The sequence below is a fragment of the Pinus tabuliformis genome, chromosome X (assembly GCF_031772625.1).
Source record: "Pinus tabuliformis cultivar Carrire ecotype Pingquan chromosome X, CPIR1, whole genome shotgun sequence".
NCBI lineage: Eukaryota > Viridiplantae > Streptophyta > Pinopsida > Pinales > Pinaceae > Pinus > Pinus tabuliformis.
The window spans coordinates 1,682,082,706-1,682,090,319 of NC_142308.1; the positions used below are offsets into that span (position 1 = coordinate 1,682,082,706).

Below are 7,614 nucleotides of genomic sequence, written 5' to 3' on the forward strand. Positions count from 1 at the left end.
TTTTTCTGCAATGAGGTGATAGGATAGGCTATCCTAGAGAAACCTTCCACAAACCTCCGGTAGTAACCAGCTAATCCCATGAAGGATCTGATATCAGCAACATCTTTGGGTATGGGCCATTCCATAATGGTTTTTATCTTTTCTGGATCTACAGCAATTCCTTCTTTAGTAATTACGTGTCCCAAATACTGAATTTCCTCCTTGAAGAAATCGCATTTGCTGAATTTAGCGTATAGCTGATGTTCTCGAAGAGTCTGCAACACCAGCCTAAGATGCTCTTCATGCTCTTGCTGGGAGCGAGAGTATATCAGAATGTCGTCAATAAATATCAGCACAAATTTGTCCAAAAACCGATGGAACACGCTGTTCATCATACACATGAAGGTGGCAGGTGCATTAGTCAAACCAAACGGTAGCACTACAAATTCGTAGTGGCCATAACGTGTCCTGAAAGCAGTTTTGGCAATGTCCTCATCTTTAATCCTGATCTGATGATAACCAGATCGCAGATCAATCTTGGAAAACACTTTTGCCCCTTTCACTTGATCAAAGAGTTCATCTATCCTGGGTAAGGGGTACTTGTTCTTGACCGTGAGCTTATTCAGCTGCCGGTAATCTATGCACATGCGAAGTGTCCCATCCTTCTTCTTCACAAATAATACTGGAGCTCCCCAGGGTGATACGCTGGGACGGATGTACTGCTTATCCAACAGCTCTTGCAGCTGCATTTTCAACTCGGTTAGCTCTGGTATGCTCATTCGGTATGGTGCCCGCGATACTGGTGCTGCCCCCGGTACTAGCTCTATAGTGAAGTCTATGTCTCTCTTTGGAGGCAGCCCCGGTACTTCTTCCGGAAAAACATCAATAAATTCCTGTACCACCGGGATATTGTCCAATGCGGACATCTTGTCTTTCTGGTTTGCATAACCAACTTGTATGGCATAAATCTGACATTTCTTTCTAATACACTTAGCTAACTGAGTCGCAGTGATAGGTCGAATCTGAACAGGATGTTTAATTCCCTGCAATTCCTGCTGCTGCCCCAAATCATCCTTGTAGTATATGGTCTTGGTTTTGCAATTCACCAATGACCAGTGCTTTTCCAGCCAATCCATACCAATAAGAATGTCATAAGAGCCTAATGGAAGTACATTCAGGTCTGCTGTTACGGGCTGTCCAGCTATACTGAAAGAACAGTTATTAACTTTAGCTAAAACCCGCCTTTTGGCTCCCGTAGCTAACTGGACCAACCATGGGTTTTTGAACTTTTCCGGTGGTAGCTTACAATGTTCCACTACTTTTGGACTAACATAACTTAAAGTAGCTCCTGGATCAATAAGTACAGCTACAGAAAGGTTTGAAATCTTACCTTCGAATTCCACCATGGAAGGTTGGTATTCCGCTTGCCGGTCCTCTAAGGCTGCATTAATTCTTGGTACGCTGCGCGCCACATCCCCAACAGTTGAGGCTTCATGGATTTGAGATATTTGATCAGCTCCTTTACGCTGTGGACAATTCCTAGCGTAGTGCGGTCCTTCACACACCCAGCACTGAACTGGAGGTCTGGTTCCCTCAATCTCTGATCTAGCAGGTGGTTCGCTGATCCTGCTCTCGCTTGGCTTAGCCCGGAAGGTGCCCTTATTTGTGTTTCTGTTAAACTGCCCCTTTCCAGCTCCTTTACCGCCATTTCCACGGCTGCCTTTGTTGTTTCCAGCAACTCTGTTGCCTTTTCTTTCATTCCATCTCTTGTTTGGAATGTCTCCTTTTTGTTTGTTCTGCTGGTAACAAATTCTAGCCTTCCGAATTGCCTCATCCATGGTTCGGGGATTGTCAAACTCAATCCGTTCCCTTATATAAGCTGGTAGGCTGCTCACGAACCTCTGAACCTTGGCCTTCTCCTCCTTGATGTATGGCACATAGCGAAGCAGGGAAGTGAAGCGATTTATGAATTCATCCATGGACTGCTGTCCCAGTCGTAAGTCATGGAATTCCCGTGCCTTCTCATCATAGAAGCGCTCAGTTAAATACCTCTCCTTAAAGTATTTCTGAATTTTTTCCCAGGTTATGCTTTGTTCACTTACTCCCTTCACAATTTTAATTTCTTCCCACGACAAGGTAGCTTTGCCTTGTAGCTGGAAAATGGCCAGTCGTGCCTTCAGATTTTGGTCATATTCGTATAGTTGGAAATACTTGTTAATATTAATTAACCAAGCCTCCGCTGCTTCTTCCTGTTCTCCATCGAACAGTGGAGGTTTGATTTTCCGGAATTCTCCCTGTAATTCCATTTTCTGTCTCTTTGAGGTTTGCTGCTCTTGCACATTATCAGAATGGTCTTCCTGTTCTTCTGAAAGCTCAGGTGCGTAATCTCGTTCTTCAGTTCCCCTTTGCTGTTCCGCACTGGGGTTGGCTAAGGGTGGATTTTGTTTATCTGACAAGCTTTTCAATATCCTTTCTTGCTCCATTGTTAATCGCGCATTGTCCTCTCGCAAACGCGCCATCTCACCTTTCAACTCTTGCACAGTTTGCAGTATTGCCAAATTGGTGCTGCGGGTCTCAGCGCCAAGCTGTACCCACAGCTCAGCATTTTCTTGAGGGATGCCACCAACTCCCGGCATTTCCTCCATCTTGCTTATTAGCTGTTAGCAGCTGGCTGTCTCTGTATGGATCTCCTGATTGGTGCACAAGAAAGTCAATTAGCTGCATTGTTTTTATATATACATCATAAGATAATCTTTGCTGTTCCAGAGGCCACAGTTTTGAAAACTCTAGCTCTGATACCACATTGTCACGATCTCTTTATCTAAAAGCATAATTATAAAAAATTTTAAGGGTAAAGGCCTTTTCATTAACATTTCCACCCTAACAAATGGGTTTGACTAACATTACAGGACCCGCCTACCTGTACCCATATCATTTAAATGTTAACTTTAATATTAGGCCGGTTCTGCATTCACGTATGCTGTTCGATATGTTTCAACCCGAACCTTAGGTGTTAACATACCGTGTACATGGCTCACTGACGTGTCAACATTATTAGCAGTGGTTAATGCTTGGAGTCATATTTGGCTCGTTCAACATGTTAGGTTACAGGTGGAGTTTGCATCAGTGCCCAACTCACCCCTTCCGTGGCCAGATGGCTCCACTCCACGTGAAGGCATGTGGCTTGCAGAGAGTTGGCCCACACGGAAACTCGCGCCAGGACCTCCCGCCTAAACCCACGGTGGAGATCTACGCACCTTCATCGAACGGTTCTGATGTGTTTAGGGTTTGGCAATGGATATATATCTACCGGTTTCATCGGGCAGAGCTTATTTGCATCCCACCACTACAGTCAAGCTCTTCCACCCTTCGACGGATTACTCTGCAACAGCTCCGGTTTCTGGTTCTGGTATCGGTTCTCATACTACCCACCTGGTAACCCCTTGCCGTCAGCTCTGTAGTTACGCTTTCACTGTGCTCAAACCCTCTGCATACTCTCACTGAGTCCGATTATTTACCATGCAGGTTATGCTTACCTCGGTTTGTCAGCGTGCAGAAGGATTCGGGGTTAGTGAAGTTACAGGTATGTTCTCCCACTTACTTATTCCTTTTCACAATTGGTTTATGGTGATTCTGTGTGTTGGCCGTAGCTGAGACTTGGTTCGTTTTTTTTTCCTGGTTAATGTCTCAGGTCGGGTTCCATGTTCCAAAGCCCTGAGCACTTAACAGACGGCCTCTACATGCCGGTCTGTTCTGTTGACCCTTAGGGTTATGGCTTGCACGCCCCTACCTTTATTTCGGTGTATGGTATTAGCTAGGGTCTCAGGGTTTAATGTCATGGAATGTATACTTGAGGCTCTTCCGAGCTGTTACTGTTATGTAGCTTTGTTACTTTTGTAATAACAGATACCTGAACTGTATTACTTTGTAATAGCGGATTTATGAAGCTATGTTGCTTGTACTGGTAGTGTTTGGTGCGGTTTACCGTTGTATCCTTCGTCTAGACTTATCATGGCTACAGTAATGTTTTGCACAGTTGTCTTAATGAATATTTGGTTTCAATTCACAGAACTATCCCTAATCGCTAAGGTTTTGCCATTCTTGCATTGTCAGCTTATACGGAGTCTTATATTCAATGTTGCTGTTGGTTACTTATCTGTTGCTCAAGGAAATCGTAGCTTTAAGGGTTTACTGCAATATGCGTTTATGTTTCCGATATTGAAGTTTTCCTCATACCTTGAGTTCTCGTAAGTCTGTTCTATATATAATATTTATATGGTTAAGCGGTTCGAGGCTGGTTCTGCATCCGTTACATGGGTGCAGAGACTGCCTCTGCGCGCACAGAAATTTACAGTGACCCTAACCGCCGGTTTATCACATGATAACCCTCGGTTGTATTTCTTTTTGCTGCACTTAGCTTGACATTATATTCTGGCTTCCTGTACATCAGATTAGTTATTTATTTGTTTCTGCTCCAGAGTATTGTCAACCTGTCACTGGGTCTGACATTCCCGTTGGGTGGGCACCCTGTTAATACCGTGCATTACTTCTTCTACAGCACTACTTCATGATAATGTTATCTCTATGCAGTTCTTTTACGGCACTGTTCATAACAATGTTATTTTATATACAGTGTGAGTTTATATGATATTACTGACTCAATTAGCATTTGTTCATGCATGTCATCGTTGTATACAGCTAGTGATTACACCATCTTGTTTAATCTTACAGGCGTACATAATGTCTTAATAATTTACTATTTGACTCAGTTCTGAGCGTAAATATCTATACTTCCTATAAGTATTAATACAGTTACAGTGGTGACCACACTTTATTCATTAACGATGTCTTAGGACTGTATGCATTATCTGATTACCATAACATAATAACTACAGGACATAATACAAGTTCAGTTCTGCGTCCTATCTGTTCCTTTCAATACCTGCTCTTTAGTCAATAATGGATCAGAGAATGCGTACCTGGTTATTCCCGCTACCGAAGTCCTTACTTTCAGAAGTCACCTGTAGTATTTTTGCTCTTAACCTCCCAACCTTGAGATCCACTTCGTTGGATTCTCCCCCCGAGCCGTCTTGCAGGCCTGCAGCCCTCAACAAGACTCTTGCACCTCTGTGCTAGGTTATCTGGTCATTACCAGACTTAACCTTTTTTTTTTCTTTCCAGGTTATCTGGTCATTACCAGACTTAACCTCTTTTCTTTCTCTTCTCTCTCGTGGAATTCAGTCCTGGGTGAGAAGCAGTTGCATCAGTTTTATAACTGATTCACTAAAAATAGAAATCCTCCTTCAGGAGGCTGCCAGCATTTTCAAGAACATACACATGTAACATAATTCAATAATCAACTTTTCATTAATAATGTCATTCAATCAATGAGTAACCACTTCACAGTTTTTTACCACAGTAATTATCCAGATTTACAAGTTACCAGGGTCATTACACTTGTAAAGAATACTTGTCGTTGTATAATGCACATTAAGTCCTCATAAACTTGTAAATGGGATATTTTTTTTAAATAGCCAAAACAAAAAGATTCCAAGGAGCTAAATTCAATTTTGCCCGGTTCTAAATTAATTTACATTTAATAAAATTTACTACTAAAAAAATCATAAAAGCACTCCACCACAAACCTCCTTAAGAGGCTCCATGGAAAAACCTATCTACAATTCATTTAGAGGAAGGGAAAGTTATATAGAAAAACATTAGAGGTAGGTTTTGACCTAAAATAGTCCTCAAAGAAACTAATAATTCTACCCCGTCCAAATTTGTATAAAAAAATTATTAAGAAATCAAGCCAACCATCCATCCATAAATAAATATATAATTATTTTTATAAAATTAATAAAGATATTTTATTTAAAATAACTAATTATAAATATATAATTATTTTTATAAAATTAATAAAGATATTTTATTTAAAATAACTAATTATACATATAATGTTATTTTTATAAAATTAATAAAGATATTTTATTTAAAATAAGTAATTGAAATTAAAAATATGTTTATGTTTCAAGTGACACAACGGATTGAAAAGTCAGTTAAATTTATTGGGAGAAAAAGTAATTACAAGATCTCTCGGCGAAAATTGCAACGGGCACGGAATGGGAATAGCGAAATTGGCAGGCCACCAAACTGGTGACATAGGACTAGTGGGCGCACAACGTGGTTGTCAACAGAAACGTTCCCTATGTGGCTGAAGGATTGATGAGATGAGCGATTAACCTAGCAGAAAGATGTATTTCAAATTTAATTTAAATAAAAATATACAATTATAAAGAATTATATATATATATTTTGTTGGAACGGCAGTTTAATTGTTGTAATGGTTGGTTAAGTAGTGGGAAATAAAAAATTCAGAGATTCAATGTTCATATTTCAGATTGTAACTTAGTTTATAGAAAGGATAACAGGTCATAAATCCCAAAGTTTACTAATAGTTATATGTTATTTGTTAAACAGATGATTGGATTCTTCTAAAATATATGTATATATTATCATCTAAAAAATATAAAACATTTTTTTTTAAATTTAAAAATAAAATAAAAAATTAGCCTCCCAGGAATATTCGAAGAAGAATATTGCTTTGATCCATATCTATAGTGTAACCCAATACTCGTCAACTTTAGATTGTTCCACGTAAGAATATTAAAATTTTAAATCCGGAAGTGGCTGAACGATTAACGAGGTTGGGAGATTTACGTGGCACAGCAATGTATTTCAAATTTAATCTAACTGTAATATATTTCATTATAAAGAATTATATTATTTTAAAGCGGATTATAAAGAATTATATTATGGTTACCACTGTACGCTGTTGTTGGTAACCATGCCGACGGCCAGCTGGTGTGTGGGGATCTCCATTTCCACCAACTGTGTGTCCAGCCTCTCCTTTGCAGCCTTCACCTTTGCTTTCAAGAGAAGGCATGTGATGAAAAGTGACAACGAAGGTAACGGTAAGGCCCTTGGCAGCCAATTTCATGGCGAGGTGCATGAAGCGGATTTGATGACCCTCACCCAGAGACGGCAGCATCATCACAGTAACCCTTCTACTCTGCGCTGGACGCCATTGATTGTGTGTGTATGCTTTCTCCTCACAAACAATAAATCAGAGGAACCAAACATAGACGGGCAATTCAACAAAAGCGAAACCCCGATAAGAATTAATATATGGAGAAACTTTCATATATATATATATATAATTTTATTTCACGCCATCCACAAGAATTTATCATCCAATAATCTGTTAATCATTGCCGTGATGAGAAAGAAAAGATGTGCCACTGAGTTAGAGCGTCCGCCATAACAACCTTGCAGCTGCGTATTAATGAAAAAGACTCGGCATAATTAAATAAATATATTTAAAATGTATAATTTTGATTATAATATTAATAATGTAATTTAATAATTATTTTAATATTAATTTTTAAAGATTTTGTTGAAATCTAATTTCAACGCAGAACATCAGAAACCGTGAACCAACCCATAAACCGTTCACCGGATTTTCTCGGAGCGATTGTCGACGAAGGAATAATCCGGCAAGGAGCTCCGATATAATTTGAAGCCGACACGTGGTTCAGCCCTGACGTAACGCAACGTAAGAATCTCGGGAGTTAATGT

General features: G+C 39.7%; 1 long non-coding RNA gene across 1 annotated transcript; it reads left to right on the forward strand.

Moving 5' to 3' along the window:
- Positions 1-3,258: 3,258 nt before the first annotated feature.
- LOC149146482 (uncharacterized) lies at positions 3,259-3,940 on the forward strand. The gene is made up of 3 exons (XR_016265149.1): positions 3,259-3,414; positions 3,505-3,562; positions 3,671-3,940. It is a non-coding gene; the product is annotated as an uncharacterized LOC149146482 (long non-coding RNA).
- Positions 3,941-7,614: the final 3,674 nt, after the last annotated feature.